General features: G+C 39.1%; 1 protein-coding gene across 1 annotated transcript in view; it reads left to right on the top strand.

The window, feature by feature from the left end:
- Nucleotides 1-19,522, top strand: part of LOC106089835 (elongation of very long chain fatty acids protein 6) — a 130,461-nt gene that overhangs the window by 76,356 nt on the left and 34,583 nt on the right. The window lies entirely within an intron of this gene.

The following is a 19,522-nucleotide window of genomic DNA, read 5'->3' on the forward strand; positions in this document are numbered from 1 at the left end:
GACTCTTGCTGAGCGAAAGACATTACATAACTCAGGCATCCTGAAACGTCTCCACCTGCAATGAGACATATTCCTCTCGTGAATAGCCTAACGAATATTTCGGGAGAAGCACGGTTTCGATCTGGAGGACACTTCTCAAGTCTTGAGTGGAACCGTAAGTTCCTGTAGGTCACGGATATTCCTCTGTAGAAAGTCAGTTTGTTCATCGATAGTTTCCATACGAAATAAATTTCTTTATTCATTCGTTAACTGTTGCAAAAATAATGCATCTACCCCGCATTGCTACTAATAGTGAACTCTTGATTACAGAAACAAAACTGAACCCATTCATAAGAGCAAAAATGACAGTCATTAACGCAAGATTCAGTATTACGCGACATTTACTTGTGCACTAACTTGCTGGACCAATCTTCCGACCAATTGCTGTTGCTGCTTCTCTATGAAAGTTCACACAAGCACGCACACACCTGCATTTCTTTCAGATACGAAATTGTATGAAATTTCATCAAAGTCAATATTGATCTGACACAGTTACTCAGTCGGCCTTTACTACATACATACTAACTTTGTTATGGTCTCATGCCAATGCGTTGTCACATTGTTGTGTGTGACGGTGAATGTGACATTCCAAAAACTGGGCTTATGCAGCTCTTCATGTTCAATCAAAGTCCATTCATTCCATTGAACGTTAAACCGAATAACAACAACAAATGAGAAGAGCGTATTAATATGTTAGGCCAGAGTAGAGAGCCAAAGTCAACACACTCTACCACCCTCCCACCCACTATTTATCAAAACAGTAATGCGTGAGCTAAGACAATAAGTTTACAATGACAGAAAAAAAAGTGAAATGAATAGAAAGTATGGTCATGCCAATTTGTCGGTATGTACAAACCCGCACAACAATCAAAAGACTGAGTATGTATGTATGTACGAGTATGAGTATGTGACAATGTAGAGGAGTGTAATATGACGCCCAGCTCATCTGAATAAAATTCACAAGAGTGACATTGAAAATAGTGGCAATTGGAATTATGTACATTGTTACAAATAGATTTTTTGAGTTTGTTGTAGCAGCAAGCTTCAATATAGCTTACATTAAAAGCAAATCTATGGAAATATTTAGAAAATTCATAACAGTTTTATTGATATGAAAAAGAACTCATTGTTCTGATTCACTTTTCCCGACAATTTTTATTCAAACATTTTGAAAATGCAACTCCTGCCCAAACACCTGCAAGAGCTCAATTGACGTTGGGGATTTAAACCACGAGTTGTTTGGTAAGTTTATGTTATTATAGTGGCAGTCTGTAATAAGACTTACTTAGACCTTTTACATACGACAGGAACAGAGGAAGGAAGATGCCTTCTAGTTTCCATTTTCACCAATTACCTACAGACAAATCTTAAGTCTTCTGACTTGCAAATATTAATATCCGCCAATTGAGACACCTATTTAAAGAAATTATCAACTCAAGTAATTCCGTATGCTTGAAAGTGCACGATATTCACAAAAAACATATATACCCATATTCTATAGTTTCTTCTTCCTCAATGTCCTCACAGATTCAGAAGAGATCTGATCTGGGAGAGATAAAGATCTGTGACTTATTTGTCATGAAACTTATGTGCGATGATAACCCATTTTCCACAGGATACGAAAGGACTCACGGAGACACCGGAATCTTGGAATAATGATTGATCGAAGGTTTATAATTATGGAATTTATGGTGAAGGAATCCTTGAGGAGCTTCAAACCATTTAAGTCACTAAACTAAACTAAGTAACTAAACTTACTACAGAAAGAGGCAGACTATCTGGCACCTCACCTGGCCAAAATTTTCACAGCGTGCCTAGGACTTGCATATACTCCGAAAGCCTGGCAGGAGGCAAAGGTGATGTTTATACCCAAGCCCGGCAAGGCAAGTTATGCGACACCAAAGGCCTACAGACCCATAAGTCTTACGTCCTTTCTACCCAAAACCGTGGAACATATTGTGGACACCATGATAAAGAGTAGGACATCCAGCGAACTGCTCAAATACAAACAGCATGCCTATGTCAAGGGAAGGTCGGTGGAGACTGCACTGCATGAGATTGTGCATAAAATAGAAGAATCCTTCGATGCCAAAACGTACACACTGGCGGTATGCATTGACATCGAGGGGGCTTTTAACAATGTGCGGACCGACATATTGATCCAATCCTTAGGGGGACCCGGTCCTTGAAGACTGAACAAACCATATGCTAAGGAACAAGTGGATAAATTGTGTGTCCCATGGCACAGATATAAGGGAGAAAGTGGCACAGGGCAAGCCACAAGAGGGTATTTTATCACCACTTCTATGGGTATCCACCATAAATGACCTATTACGAATGCTGACTGAGGAGGGATTTGAACACATCTGCCTAGTATTGCCATCTGGAAGATCATGTTACACGGATGGATCAAAGCTAGAGGACAGAGTGGGCCTGGGGGTTTACATGGAGAACAGGGACTGAGATCTGTTTTAGACTGCCTGACCATAATACGGTCCTGCAGGCGGAGATCCGGGCGATCACGGAATGCGTGAAGTGGTGTGGTGCTAACGCGAAGACGTCGAGTGTGAATATCTTTACGGACAGTAAAATTGCCATAAGGGCAATAACAACCAGGACGGTAAGGTCACGAACAGTCTTGCATCATAAGAAGGAGATTTACTCCTTTTCTGAGGATGGGAAAATCCGCATCGTTTGAATGGCAGGCCATAACGGAGTGGGGGGAAATAAAAGGGCAGACGATTTGGCGTTGAAGGCCAGAGGACTGCCGTCAATAAACTTGGTTAACCAGAAGCCCTTCGGGTTGACGCAGTCCGAGTTAAGGGAGTGGGCGACGAATGCGCATGTAACATTGTGGAACAGCGAAACGGCCGGTAGGACGCCGAAAATCCTATGGGGGGATCCAGATCGTGAGAAGACGATGCTATTACTGAAAGAAAGCAAGTAGGAGGTCAGTACAGCTATTGTTATCATAACGGGACACATAGGACTACGAGCTCACTTATGTAAAATCGGTGCGGCAAGTGACAGCATGTGTAGGGCATGCGGGGAAGATGATGAGACGTTGGAGCATTTCCTTTGTCATTGTCCGGCTTTTGCATCTAACAGATACCGGCACGTAGGTGGGGACACAATACCAGACATGAATCAACTTAGGGGCGTGGTATTGAAAACAATTAAGGATTTTGTAAGTAGCTCGGTATTCCTAAATTAAAATTTTCTTTTTAGAGGTCACTATAGTTTTTAGAGCGCACAACAAGCCGATTACTGGCTTAGGTGTATGTCCATAGTGGCATGGGGCGGTTTATTATCTTCACCCTCTTTTCAACCTAACCTAACCTATGGATAGTTCTCTGGATTTAACTTCTTAAGATTCTAGAAGCCTTAGTTTTGCTCGATTTGACTGCGATTTGGTGCATGAAGTGTCCTCCAATACACACAACGAATCCTACCTCTGAGGTCCCGGTACCACGATATGACTTCTTCAAACCATAGAAGCCTCAATCAATAAACAATTTGATTGGTACAAAAAAATTCAAATACAGAGTTAATAAGGGTACATTTTAAGCAGAATCCATGATAGTGGATACTCTTAATTCGGCTCGGCGAACTTAGCACGCTTTTAGTTGTTTCAACCTAACCTAATCAACTTGTTTTCCAATTTGACAATCACCTATTGTGATGAAACGATAAGTGAAACTTCGGTTCTAGTTAACGATGCGGCCATATAAACTTGAAGCGTTTGCAACCCCAAATTTGTGGAGTTTTGTCACTTGTTGACATCTTGACCTCTAATTGTGCTTTTCTTATTTTCTACCCTTAAAGAAAACCCGAGCAAAGATCTTTACAAATGTGATCCTTGAGGGTACAAAAGAACTTTGTACATTTTTATTTGCTATCTCTTCTGCGCATTGCTTAAAACTTGCTTAAGTCATAATTGCCGTTTGTATTTGGTTACCAGCCAGCTGATTTCTGGATACTGTTCTCAAATTTCAGGTTCAATGGGATAAGAGTAGTGAATCCCGTCGTACATGTCTCTAACTTATGCATAAGCTAATCACTTTTAAAAAGTTGTTATTGACATTCTCACCGTTTGACATTTCGGGTTTCTTTCTAAACCATCATCATCGTACTCTTAAAAAATTCCATTTTTATGCAAATATTGAGAAAATTTCTTATCGTTGTATTGATTCTTAAATTAAGTCATTCATTAGTAATCCATTGTTTGTTTACTCTTTCTCATTACTTGATTTACTACCACAACAGTTGAGTTGAGAGTAACTGTTGTATTATAACTTTTGGAGGCTATCGTCATAGTGATATAAAAAGCTGCAAATATTATGTCAGCACAACAAAACAACCATTCAGCTGTGAAGTTATAAATGTTCCACTTAGAGTAAGACCAGAGATGGGAATGTGAAAATACTTAAAGTTATTAAACGGCCAAGGGTTTATAAAGGCCAATCGGCTAAATGGATTTTAATGAAATTGGCATCAATCGAAAAATATTTTTCTAGAGAAGCGACGAATATATAAAATTAATTTTACTTAAAGAAAAACCATACATATGAGGAATTATTTCCAATCAAAGAAGTAGAAGCATAAACACAGCAAATTGTTGTTGGTTTCTTTTTCCAAGCATTCGTTATGGGTGTGAATGCAAAGCCATAGGTGGGAGTATTAGTGGTAAGAGTAAGAGAAACAAATGGTACGAGAGAAAGAGCATTACGTTTTAGTTGAGGGTGCATGGTCCTACTTGGCATGTAGGTAAGGCAATTCCTAAATGCCCCCCTTCGGCGTGCGAAGCATTTTTGTTGTTATTGTTTGTATATGTTTTGCGAGGCTGCACAACAATACAAAAAAAATTATAACTACAGGTCAAATGCAGTAGGTGGTTTTATAAAGGCGAGTTTGTGGTACATATTGCAGCCCACGACTGAATGGATTATAATGAAATCGACATCAATCGAAAGATGTTTAAATTAAATTTTCTTAAAGAAAAGCCATGAAAATGAGGAATTAATTTTCAATAAAAGAAGAAAAAGCATAAAAACAGCAAATTGTTGTTGGTTTTTTCTTAAATATCCGTTATGGGTGTGAATGCAAAGCCATAGGTGGGAGTTTAAGTGGTGAGAGTAAGAAAAACAACTGTTAGATGTGCGAGAGAAAGAGTATCATAGTAGGTGAGGGTGTTGTGGGGATGTGATGTGCGTTGCCCTACTCGGCATGTTAAGCAACCAATTTCTTAAAACTCGGCTTTGTGTGACATTTGCAATTTTGCTGTTGCTTTATATTTATCTATTTTGTTACTTCAGTTCAGGTCATATGTAGTAGGTGGGCGGGTGTCACTTATTGTATTTAAACTTAGAAGTGGAAATTGAAGAGATAGCCGGTTATGAATGATTCTGCTCAGTCAAAGTAAGCAATTGTGTGGCTTTACTATGCACTCAATGAACGAAATGGTTGGTGGACAGTTTAAATAAGTAGGGGAGAGGATGCAGTATTTTGCAATATGTGATGGGCTCATGTCTTTATTATGTAAAAAACATAATTTATTTTTGTTTGTATGTCCATATGGACGACGTAATCTATTCTTTTGAAATGTTCGCAATGAATAATGATGTGATGAAAAAACAGTGAATGTCGCCTTTCCACGAACATACCCAAAAAGTACATGTCAGTTTTGGGGTTGTTAGGGGCAATGCGACGAAAGGCGTGATCAAAGCAATATGGTATCTCAAATAAAAGGGAAAGCCAATCTGAAATGGTGCCTGGGGGTCATCCCGGCCTCTAAAACCAACAATCATGACAAGGTAGCACTCAATTGCGAGGGTTGTAGAAGTATGGTATCAACCAAACATTAAAATATGGATTCATCTTTGCGTTAAATCGCACGATCTAGGCGGCCAATTGACCGGACCCGAACGTGAAATAAAATGTTCACCGAACTCAGCTCTCAATAAGTCCATTGTTACGCGTGCTGTGTAGAAACCATATGTCATGCAAGTCAAGCTCTTGGATTTTGAGCAAGTTACGTTATGTTTCGCATCATCTTTGAAGATCCCACGTGTCCATCCAATTCTGCTTATTTACGTACCAATTGAGCCAAAAATGAGCTTCGTCGCTGAAGACAATGAGCGCGCGATAAACTTTCTTAACAGAGCACGCATATTGGTAATAAAAATCAAAAATTCGCAAGCGTTGCTCGTTTGTTTAACAGTGCAACAAAATACGAAACGTGCGTGAGCTGTTTAAACCATTGTTGGTAAAAAATAATAGCTAAAAAATCACCCTTTATAAAAAGTTTACCCCTGTTCCTTAATGGAATGTTCATGGGCAAATTTGCATAAGCAATTTTTAAAATCCTATTGAACTTTTTCCCAATCAATGCTTTTTGGTTAACGTAAACACTTCACTTGTATCACCTCCTACATACAACTGACTCCCAAAACACCCTAATGTGGACAAGGAGAGATTACCACTCATGGAAATTTAAAATTTCGTCTTTTGTAAATGCATAAAATGTTTTTTATTAATTTGACATTATGGCACACCGTAACTTGTTCTAAGCCCTCCCCCCCTTTTGTTAAACCTGTATGCTGGGTTTTCCTATTAGCAATTCAGAAATTGTTAAGCCAAACTGCCACATGATATAGCACGCACACGTCTGTATATGCGATTTGCATAACAAATTGCTAATATTAGCGTTAGTTAACATTATTTTTGGCATGTATGGATTGGATTTATACAACATCGCGAACAAAATCAGATGACGTACATGCATAAAAAAATTAGTGATAAATCTTATTTTGGTAAAAATGACAGTGGCTTCTAATTGACTGCAAATAACCCAAATGTATTAAAAAAGGATGTAGGCTATCTGTTGTTTTTTGTTTTTTTCTCTTTTGAGACGAGCCCAATGATTGGAGATTTTCTTTGCAAATTGAAAAGGAAAGCCAGAGATCGCAACACACACCAACCACTATGGGACGCGTTTCATAATTAGTTTAGAATTACTCATCGGCCATATTAGGTGTACAGGTTTCAGGGGCCGTACGTTGGTATATTGTACTTATACCGAATTTAGTGCGAAAACGCCTCTTTCATATAAATACTACATTAACCACGCTCGACAACCCTGTCTATTAGCAACACTGCCGTGAGGCTAAAGGAGCTTTCTCCTTGGTAGTGTGGCGGCTACGGATACTATGTTATCCCAGATACGGATACTGTGTTATCCAATGTCCGATGTTCCTGGTAATAGAAGTTACATAGACTTCTATACGGATGGTTCCAAACTAGATTACCAGTTGGACTTTGGGGTGTACTCTAATGATCTGAAACTCTTCATATCCAAAAAGGTATCCCGACCACTGCATTATGTATCAAGCGGAGATCCTTGCAATTAAGCAAGTGCTGGAATGGCTTAGATATAATGTTAACGACGATTGGCATAAATGTCATCTCAGACAACCAGGCAGCTAGGCAGCCATTAAATTCCTGGAGAACGTATTTTTGAACACATAAACCGCCCTCGATTGTTGCAGATCTCTCAACGAGTTGGCTGAACAGTTCAAAATTCACCTGTTCTGGGTGCCGGGCCACAGAGATATCCCAGGGAATTCTAAAGCAGACGAGCTTGCGAGACTAGGAACTACTTTACACACTCCAGGGAAACTGGAATCTGTATGTATGCCTCTAGCGACATTTAAGCTAAGTTTTCAGGACCAGTCCTGAAGGACAACGAATGGTAAATGGTCACAAAGAGGGGGCTGTGAGCATTCCAAAACTATATGGGGCCTAATCTAGACTTGAAGAGGTCTACCGCTTTGCTGTCACTGGCTAGAACAGACGTCTCAGCCATTGTGTCCGTCATGACAGGTCGCTGTCTAGTCGAAAAACATGCTGACAGACTGAAGGTTGCCAGTAACGACTTCTGCAGAAGCTGCGAGTACGTCGAGGAAGAAGAGACTATAAAACATGTGTGTCACGAACTGGCAGCAAGAAGGAGTTCCACTTTAGGTACTCATTTCTTTGAAAACCAGCCTGATTTAGCGGATGTGAACATTCGCAAGTTGTTCGGTTTTTTAAAGCGATCTGAATGGTTCAATGGTAGAAACAGAAGGCACCTTCCTTCTTCTGATAAGACTTGCGCCCTCTGTTCATGAGTAAATTTGAATTTTTACTCGCCTAACCATTTCAGACTGACTCTTTTGTAACACCATTTTGGCGGTTGGAAACGCTAGCAGTATCATTACAACGATTTATGATGCGATACACAAACATTTTGTTCACTTTGAGGTGTTTAGGTTTGCCAACAATAACCGGTTGAGATTTTTCAGCCATATCCAACACAATCACAGTATCACGCTTAAACTTCATGATGAATATGTTGTTGCAATTTCTTTGGCTTCTTTTCTTCTACATAGAAACTTAATTTTTTTCTCGTTTGTTTCTCTTTCGAGACGAGCTTTATGATGGAATGGAAAACGAAAGCCAGAGATAGCAAAACACACCAACCACTATGGACGCGTTTCGTCGTTGGTAAGAAGACTTTTCAACCATATTAGGTGTGATGGCTTCAAGGGTCGTGTTAATTGCGAAAACGCCTCTATGATACAATTACCACATTATCCACTTTCGACAACCCTGTCTATTAGATGTACTTTTTCCCAATGCATGTGTTTTCGTGTAATGGCAAACTTTTTTTCTGCGACATTACACACGCTGCATGATGCCTTCCATCTATCACAACGTGATCGATTTGGTTCCTCCTGTTTTGATCGGATGACAGCCATGTGGATTACTGAATATCCACAAAATCTACTAGCCTCAACTCATTATTGAACGTTATCTCGTAGAGGCTAAACTTTCCGACTGTTGGACCAAATATGTCTTCCTTCCCTATCTTCGGCTTTAACATCCCACAAAACGATTTTAATGTTATGGGCTGGGCAGCGGCCATATTCTCTCTCTAGGCGCTCGTAGAAAATATCCTTGGTCTGCTCGTCCTTGTCTTCTATCGGAAAATTCATTCTTCCCATATTAAACTCGATTTATTTTCCCCCTATTTCTAATACAGCAAAGAGTTCCCATCTCTGTATCGACACATTTTCGCGTTATTTTATTGTATTTGGTATGACGCTAACTATTGCGACAAACAGCTGTGATTTGGCTTTAATCCATTTGTCCAACTGATAAATTTCACTTTGCTTATTTCATATCTTTTTTATGGTTTTCTGGTTATCACCCAATGACCGAGTAATATTATTTTGTCCTCGCTTTTTAAGCGTCTCAGTGGCTCTAGTTATGACCACCATGTAAGTCAATCATTATTGTCTTTCTTTTTTTATTTTTTGCTTTGCTGTTTCTGATGATGCTGTTCATTTTTCAGATCGAAGTTGTTGCTGTCATTGCTTTCAATAATCAGGTGTTTTGATTGTTGTTGTTACTGGTGTTTTTTTTGTAAATTATTGCGTTACCGCCGCGCCATCGCTAAAAGAAAGCCATAGTCTGTCACTGAGGTTGTTTGCGCCTTCATTTTCTCTTCTTTCTTTTCTTCTCTCTCTCTCTCTTTAATTTATATTAAGCAAATATACACATACATTTGTACCTATATAAATAGTTATGTAGGAATGCTTGCAAACCCGTTTTGGGATTTTTATTTTGAAATCGATGGTTCACACTCATTCGTCTCGCTATTTTTGTATAAAATATGTTGTTGTTATTGTATTCCCAATCGAGTTTGCAAAAACAAGAAAATAATACTACCTATTTAAAATTTGTAAGCTGAAGACAGGTAACGGCGGCCATTAGATACCCTACAAGAAATGGGACAGGGGAGGGTCGAATGGTTATTTGATATAATTTAGAACATTTTGCTTCTAAGATTAATCATTACAGAGAATGGGCAGAGATGCATAGTTCGCCAAGGAACTGATTAGTTCACATTACTCGTTCCTTCTCTTTCACCAGCTCCACTAGCTCAATAGGTGGGCCAATTTAACGCACCACGATTCCTCAATAAGACGATTTCGATATCTGACAAGGTCAAATACTTAAGCTAGAGGACAGAGTGGGCCTGGGGGTCTACATTGAGAACACAAGGAATGAAATCTGACCATAACACGGTCCTGCAGGCGGAGATGCGGGTGATCACGTAATGCGTCTGTTCCCGTACTTCTCCAATAAAAATTTGCAAGAGAGTAAGAACTACCTTTAATCTCTTTAGCTATTTATTTGGTCTTAAAAAAACAGCTCGATGCTACAAATTTCTCCCAACTTTCCTTGCTCTCATTCACTCTCCCGCGAGAACGAACGACTTTCAGCAGCAATTTGTACAAATTTGGACAAACTTTTTAGAACACGAACATACTTGTTGATGAACATCATTTTCCAATAGTAATCTGTAGTTGGATGCGATCAGCATTGTCGTAGTGCAAAGAAATTCTAAATACGGGGCTGCTAATCAATTACTGGTATTTTTTTTAATAACAGCTTAATGTTCGACGCCTTGCAAAGCCTTGGCAAAACTTCCCACATGAAAACCACATAGTAGGTTTGTTTTACAAACAATCTATCTAGCATGCCACATGAGATGAAGTGTCAAGTGAACCACAAGTCTCAAACGAGTCAATAATCGATGCTGTGCCTAACCGTAGTTGTCACTTTAAATACCACAGTATTGTTGTAGGGTATGTGGCACAAACCGCCGGATTGAAGATGGAGCAAGAGAAAAGAAAATGAAAATCGGCCAACAGCTAGGAAATATTTAGCAGCTCCCTCTGACGTAATAATCGACACTGTGGACTATTGCAAAAAACGTGCTGCTACTGCCGCCTTTGCTTTTACCATTTTCGTTGTGTTGACTTTTAAAGCCCGCGCCAGTTTTGTCCGATTATCGTTTTTAGTTCAATGAGTCTACCTAACAACATTGGCCACCATCACAATAACAACAACGCAAGCCCCCCAATGGATGATGAAAGCAACTGGAATGAGCAGCCATGCCAATTTATCCATTATGTTTTTGTGTCAAAATTTCATAAAAAGCAACAAAAAAAAAAAATGTAATCTTGCAAATGCTGTTATGTATTACCGTATTAATGCAAAATGAAGATAAATTCGCTTGGTTTATATTCGCCTTCTCTTCCATTCTGTGATGATGTGTTGGCTCATTATGGATTCTAGAACGTTTTTGAAAGAAAATTGATGCATGACCACATTTATGATGGGATATTTAGTTTAAATGTTCATCTTAAGGCTAATTTGTAGAACCTTAAACATGGGAGAATGGGGTGTATACACTAGCATTGCTATTCAGTACAAGACATTATATAGGGTTTTAAAACAGGGACATTACAAAAGTAGACCGATAGGGACAGGGACAAACGACGTAACATTTTTTGCCGATCTTTTGATATTTCTCTTCAAAGCCTTCGACTTTTCACACGAACAACTGTCAAAACGCACTATAAAAAGTGGTGACGAAGATATGCGAACACATTCCGTACAAGTGGTACTGAGTTCTATGAGCAAAATTGTGCGAAATTTATCCTGATGCAGCGACATCATCAGGATATATTTCGCACAAGGGGCCGAATCAACTCTGTAATCTTTGTTGTGTGTTGTTGTTTGACTTTTGTTTGTGTTCTGACAAAGAAAAGAATCGGTTGGACTTTGCGATAATTTAATAGGCATTTTCGCTGTGAATGAAGTCAGTACTAGGCTTAAGGTTTGCCATTTCATGATGGAAAGATACACGAGCCAACAACAAGAAGAAATTTTTTCAAATTACTACCGAAATTCGGAGTCAGTAATATCAACATTAAGAGCGCTTCGATGAGGCTCATTTCTGGCTGAATGGCGTCGTCAATAAGCAAAATATGCGTTAATTGACAGACCAATACTGCGGAGTCGGAATCGAGCAATTTTGCCAGGAGTCGGAGTCGAGACAATTACCTCGACTCCGGACAAAAAAGTAAAAAGTGTTTCAATAAAAAAAATTAAATTCAAGATTTTTATTTTAGAATAAAACAAGTAAGAGCGTGCTAAGTTCGGCCGGGCCGAATCTTATGCGCCCTCCACCATGGATCGCATTTGTCGAGTTCTTTGCGCGGTATCTATTTTTAGGCAAAGAAAGAATAATGAATAAGAACTCTTATGCTATTGGAGCTTTATCAAGTTGTAGTCCGATTCGGACCATGAATGAATTGAATGCTGAAAATTGTAGAAATCATTGTGTAATACTTCAGTCCATTCGGATAAGAATTGCGCCTTGTAGGGGCTCAAGAAGGAAAATCGGAAAGCAAGCCGGATGGGAATTGCGCCCTCTAGAGGCTCATGAAGTCAAGATCCCAGATCGGTTTATATGACAGTTATATCAGGTTGTAAACCGATTTCGACCATGCTTCGCACAGTTGTTGGAAGTCATAACAACCCACCTCGCGCAAAATTTCAGCCAATTCGACGATAATTGCGCCCTCTAGAGGCTGAAGAAGTCAAAACCCAAGATCGGTTTATATGGCAGCTACATCAGATTATGAACCCATTTGAACCATACTTAGCACAGTTGTTCGAAGTGATACCAAAACACCACGTGCAAAATTTCAGTCAAATCGGATAAGAATTACTCCCTCTAAAAGCTCAAGATTGGTTTATATGGCAGCCATATCATGTTATGAACCAAAACACCACGTGCAAAATTTCAGTCAAATCGGATAAGAATTGTGCCCTCTAGAGGCTTAAGAAGTCAAGACCCACGATCGGTTTATATGGTAGTTATATCAAAATATGGACCCACAGTGTTTATGCAAAATTTCAAGCGCATAGCTTTACTCCTTCGAAAGTTAGCCCACCACCATAGGACGGGAGTATACTAATCTAGTCATTCTGCTTGTAACAACTCGAAATAATATTCGTCTAAGACCCCATGATCGTCTCGACGTTTTGAGTCGATCTAGCCATGTCGAGCTAGCTCTACGCGCTTGATGTAGGTCGTTGCGGATTGCAAATGGGCCATATCGGTTTAGATTTAGATATAACTCCCATATAAAGTGATCTCCCGATTTGACTTTTTGAGCCCTTACATGCCTCAATTTTTTTCGATTTGGCTGAAATTGAGCATATGGTGTTCTATTATGGCTTCCACCAACTGTGTCAAGTACGGTCCGAATCGGTCCATAACCTGATATAGCTCCCATAGATACCGATCTCCCAAATTGACTTCTTGAGCCCCTGGAAGACGCAATTTTCGTCCGATTTTACCGAAATTTTGTATGTAGTGTTCCATTATGACTTCCACCAACTGTGTCAAGTACGGTCCGAACCGGTCCATAATCTGATATAGCTCCCATAGAAACCGATCTCCCGATTTGACTTCTTGAGCCCCTGGAAGCCGCAATTTTCTTCCGATTTTACTGAAATTTTGAATGTAGTGTGCTATTATGACTTCCACCAACTGTGCCAAGTACGGTCCGAATCAGTCTATAACTTGATATATCTCCTATGTAAACCGATCTCCCGATTTGACTTCTTCGATTTGACTGAAATTAAGCATGTAGTGTTGTGTTATGGCTTCCACCAACCGTGCCAAGTACGGTTTTAATCGGTCCGTAACTTGATACAGCTCCCATATAAACCGATCTCCCGATTTGACTTCTTGAGCCCCCGGAAGTCGCAATTTTTGTCCGATTTGGTTGAAATTATGCATGTGGTGTTCTGCTATGACTTCCAAAAACTGCTCCAAGTGCGGTCCGAAACGGTCTATAACCTGATATAGCTCCCATATAAACCGGTCTCCCGATTTGACTTCTTGAGCCCTTACAAGTCGCATGAAATCTATAATGTGCAACTTTTTATAACCACCAATATAATATAGGGAGTATATTCATTTAGTCATTCCGTTTGCAACACATCGAAATATCAATTTCCGTCCCTACAAAGTATATATATTTCGGATCGTCGTAAAATTCTAAGTCCATTTAACGATTTCCGTGTGTCTATCCGTCCGTCTGTTGTAATCACTCTATAGCCTTCAAAAACGTCTTTTTGATGCACGCTGATTATGACCGACCTGCCGATAAAGGGTCTGAAGCCCATAAAAGCTTTATGTTTTACCAGATTTCGCTGAAATTTAAAACAGTAAGTAGTTTTAGGCCTCCCAATATCCGACCTAAATATGGTTCAGATCGAACTACAATATATTTAGATATAGCTGCTATATAGACCGATCTCCCGATAAGGGGTCTGAAGCTCATAAAACCTTTATTTAGTATCCGATTTCGCCGAAATTTTAAACAGTGTTTTTGGCTTTGGTAGTACAATGTATGATTAAAGGGTTGGTCCTTATATATTTATTATCTGACTTTGATTTTATACACAAATGGCCATTTATTTTTTTTTAATGCACTATAGTTAAGGCTGTTCAACTTCGCGCCAGTCATTTTAATACTTAATAGGACACAATAATTATTAAAATAATTATTTATTGTGTAGGCTGGCTTTACTCTCGCAAAGGTAGTCACATTGCCGCAATAGTAATTTTCTTGAATATTGTAATTATAAATGAAAGCAACCACAATTTACTTATGGCAATTTAAAACGCAATTAACCATCAACTATCGTTGGTCGTGTAACCCAGTTTGTTTTTGTTTTTGCTATTGGGTTTACCTTTTTTATAGTTGATGATGAAAATAGTTATTGCAAAATTAAATGTTTATACAAAATCAAAAGAAGCACATCCCACCTAAACAAAAATATGTCCAAAGTCCCAGAGTCAGATGACAATGATAAACAGAAACAAACATATGTAGAAAGTTTATTGTTGACCCATATGATGGATGACATTTAACGCAGCTATACAATGACAAACATTTTTCAAAAAAAAAAACCATTGATCATAGCTGTTAATGATTTGTATGCCGTAGACCAGAGTATTACAAAGTTCAATGAAATTTTTCTGTTGCAACTAAATTTCAATGAAATTTTTTTCAAATAAATACAAACAATTTAATAAAGTTATCCCTTAAATTGGATATTGAGTTTAGTTTTCACATTGAAATTCCATTTAAAAAATAGCAAAACAAACTTGTGAAAACATTTTCATTTCTTCACTGAGTGGAAATTTGACATTCATTAAAAGCGTGGACGAAACGTTTTTCAATTTGGGCCAACATGATAGAAAGAACAAGTAAAAGTGTGCTAAGTTCGGCCCTGCCGAATTTTATATACCCTCCACCATGGATCAAATTGGTCGAGTTCTTTTTCCTGTATCTCTGTTGTGCTGTTTCAGGCTATAGACCAGGGCTCCCCAACCCAATTTGCTTTACAAACAGAATGACGAAATTGGTATACCCCCATTCGATGGTTCAGGATATAGAAAGGAATTTTTGTTGCATTTTCATTGATTGTCTTTTAGATAAATAACAATTGTGAAATTTGTATAAAAATGACATCTATCCAGGACAACAAAGTTCTGGATAAATTACCAGAGCATGTTTGTGCAGAATATCTGTCATCGAGATTCCCATATGTTTTTCACAAATAAGTGAAAACAGCAGAAATCCTCTATTGTGAATGGCATTTATGTATATAATTTATGTACAATAATATTTATATAAATTATAGTATACAAACATTTTCTACATGTTTTATAATGTGTATTTTCTCTTCTTCTAGGTAATATAATACAGATTCATCATTGGTAAATATAAACTTTGCTAATTTCTAAAAACTACTAAATGGGTAAAAAACAATGCAAATTTTGCCCATGAACATTCCACTAAGCAAGAGGGGCAAACTTCGCACATATCAATGATTGCAGTACGATTCAAGTTTAAGCTCAATGATAAGGGGCATGCTTTGTATAGCCGAGTCCGAACGTAGTGCCACAGTGCGAAACCTCTATAGAGAGAAGTTTTACATGGCATAGTACCCCACGAATGTTGCCCGCTTTAGGAGGGGAAAACCGCCGCTGAAAATTTTTTCTGATGGTCTCGAACTCAGGCGTTTAGCATCATAAGGGGAGTTGTTAACCTCTGCGCTGCGGTAGCCTTCTATGGTCTAAAATCAGTTGCACACCTGTTGGAAGTCATAACAAAACATTTAATGCAAAATTTCAGCCAAATCGAAGAAGAATTGCAACCTCTAGAAGCTCAAGAAATCATGACCCAAGATCGGTTTATGTGGCAGCTATATCAGGATATAACCAGATTTGCAATAACCCCGGCACGGTGTAGCTGTGAGCACCACACAAGCTGGAACATTGAGGTCCGATTTGCGTGATGTTCATTGCTGTAACGATAGTGGACATGCTCCATCCGGAGTAGCTGTAACTGCAGTCGCGGACAATCAGCGGTATCGAGCGGAGAGTCTCAGTGAGAGGTCGGGTGGCACCGGCTCTTGCACAAATACGGAGTGCCTACGTTGCTCGATATGACAAGGCGAGTTATTGGCGCCTTTAAATAACCAATGACCACCCTGTTCCCGTGGCAATCGGTCCTTTGCCGGAACGAGCTTGCTCACCCACAGGAGCTTAACAAGGATCGCCACCTTCACAAGAAAATGTGGTTACAACAACACCAGATTTGGACCATACTTGGCACAGTTGTTGGTGGTCATAACAAAACAACATGTGCAAAATTTCAGGCAAATCAGTTAAGAATTGCGCCCTCTAGATGCTCAAGAAGTCTAATCGAGACATCACAATACTGACAACACTGATGCGTCCCAGGGATGGAAAATACAAATTTTAAATTGGTACTAAAAAAACGTGCTTTTGGGACAGAAAGAGTGCTTTAAAGTTTTACATAAAGATATCAAGAATATTGGAGTGCATGTATACAAAATATATCTGTGGAAAACTTCTTCCTTACCGATTACACATTACAAAAATGTGTGATGAAAATGTAAGTTAAGAAACCCCCAAAAAAGTTTTCTCTCTAACCCTTACCGTAGTCGAAGGCGGCCACCGTTGCGCAGAGGTTAGCTTAATTGTGAGGTATCTAGCCAAGTATCTCTACGAAGTGGTGTCGCTTTGCGACTCGCCATTCAAACTCTGCACATTGAGTGAGCTAAAACTTTTATCGGAGATGTATCCCTTATAGCTTGATGGAAATCGCAATATATCCGAGATATACATATATCGGAGATGGTTCGACGAATTTGTGGCCGTACAATGAAAGTTACCAAAAAACACAAATCAGATATTCCAATTCCGAGTCAAGTAACCTGGGGAGAACGCCCCACCCTAAAAACCCCCATACGGCCATATAGTCCGATCGGTACAATATGGGACTTAAATGAAAGATACCTGAAAGTCGAGCACGAGACGAGTCCGTGTCTCTCCCAAAGCTTTCTAGAGGCTCAATAAGTTAAATAAGGCAACTTGTGCATGAGGTATCTGTTTCTAAATATGAACTGATAATGCCCCCTTATAATCTCCAGGCAAAACGCAAATTCGACAATCGGATGGACTTTATTCGATCGACTAACAAGTAAATATACCTATTTTATCGTGGCAAATTTCGTTAAGCGATAAATATTCGCCTCTTAGACAAAAACAGCTTCGAAAGCAACCCAATTTTTTTGAAAAATTCTAAGTGCTTCAATAGATACTAAATCCGTCTCAGGTGTACTACGGTACTCCTCGGATGAAAAAGTACTGACTTCCATCACTGATGCGTACTGCGCCTTCGACTCAACACCCCTTTTTTTATATTTAACTAGGCGAACCGGGCCAGCTGCGCTGCGCCTTCTTTAACTCTCTAATGTTTTTTTAGGGTGGGAACACTTCGTCCTTAATGTGGATATCGAATTCATGCCAGTGTAGCACCTGTAGAATTCTGGCGAGAACTTTTAAGCGGTGGTTACACCAAAGAGGTGTCGCACTGCGGCACGACCTTCGGACTCGGCTATCAAAAAAGGTCCCTTATCATTGAGGTTAAACCTAAATCGGAAAGCAATCTTTGAAGTGTGAGAAGTTTGCCCCTGCTCGGTTCATGGGCATAACTTGACTCTACACCAAAATGCCTTTCTTTTGAGTCCTATATTACAACACTTGGCCCTTTAAGTAAATAAAAGCTTCGTGCTCCACTTTCAAATATATTTTACATGAGCCCCTTTTGGCATAATCGGTAAATAAGTTCTGTTTGAGTATCAGTATCAATTTCGTACTCTACTCCCAAATATCAATTTCGTACTCTACTCTCAATAGCTTTTATAGAAGTCACATATTGCAATGGTCGGTAAATACGTCTGATTAGGAAGGTGTTTTGGGTGGGGCGACCCCCAAATACATGGCTCTTAAATTGGATATTAAATTCGTTTTTTTTTTCTCTCAAGCACCTTTCGTTTGAGGCCTATATTGTCGTGATTGGTCCATAAATTCATTTAAGGGGTTTTGGGTGGTCCCCGACCCCAACAATGGAAACCATGTTCTATTTTAGGTGACTGTAAGAGTGCAAAAACATTTCGAACGAATCGAATTACCAATCTCCGAGATCTGGTGTTTTTGAAAATTTGGGTAATAAGAAGTGATATCAATATTTAATTTGTGCTTCACTTCCAAATCCCCTTTAATTTGAGCTCCATATTGCTTTGGGTATATGCGCCCATGGGCACTTTGCCCTAAAAATAGATATCAAATTCGTTCTTACTCCCAAATACCGATGATTTGAGCCCCATATTGCCATAGAGGGAAATGAAGTTTAGTTTAGGGGGTGTTTAAGGGAGTACCACCAAACACTTTGTTGCAAAATTGGATGTCAGATTCGTTTTATACTCTTAAATACCTTTCATTTGAGTCCCATATTGTCATAATGGGTCAATGAACCTATTTGACGCATTTTTAGGAGAAAAAGCGCCACCTAGACTTGAACGCAAATTTTGTTGTCATATTTGTAATCTACTCCCATGTACTTTTCATTTGAGTCTAATATAGCCATGGTCGGCTAATATGCCCATTTAAGGGTATTTGGGGGTGGAGCGACCTCCCACTAGTTGGACCTAATTTTATATGCCATATTTGTAATCTTCTGCAAAATACTTTTTATTTGAGTACCATATTGACATGAACGTCGAATATGACTGTCAAGATGAGTTTTGGGGTTGGGGCGGCCCGCTGGGTACTTGGATACAACATTTTAATACGATATTCGTTTTCTAGTCTCCAATACCTTTCATTTGATACCCATATTATGCCTATTGGCCAACTTTTGATTTTGGGTGATGTTTTTGGGGTAGGGTCCGCCTCCATCCGATATCAAAAAAATATATAGCCTATTTTTCCTTTCAGACCAACCTACACAAACTGTGAAAATTTTAAGAAAATCGGTTTAGCCGTTATTGAGTCTACAAAACACACATCCAAACCGAGTCCCATATACTCATAACTGGTTAACATACCCATCTGGGGCGCTTTCGAGGGGTTGATGTGACCCCTAATCTTCAATCTGATTTTGTATACCAGATTCGTAATCCACTCCCG

The sequence above is a fragment of the Stomoxys calcitrans genome, chromosome 1, assembly GCF_963082655.1.
Source record: "Stomoxys calcitrans chromosome 1, idStoCalc2.1, whole genome shotgun sequence".
Taxonomy (NCBI): Eukaryota; Metazoa; Arthropoda; class Insecta; order Diptera; family Muscidae; genus Stomoxys; species Stomoxys calcitrans.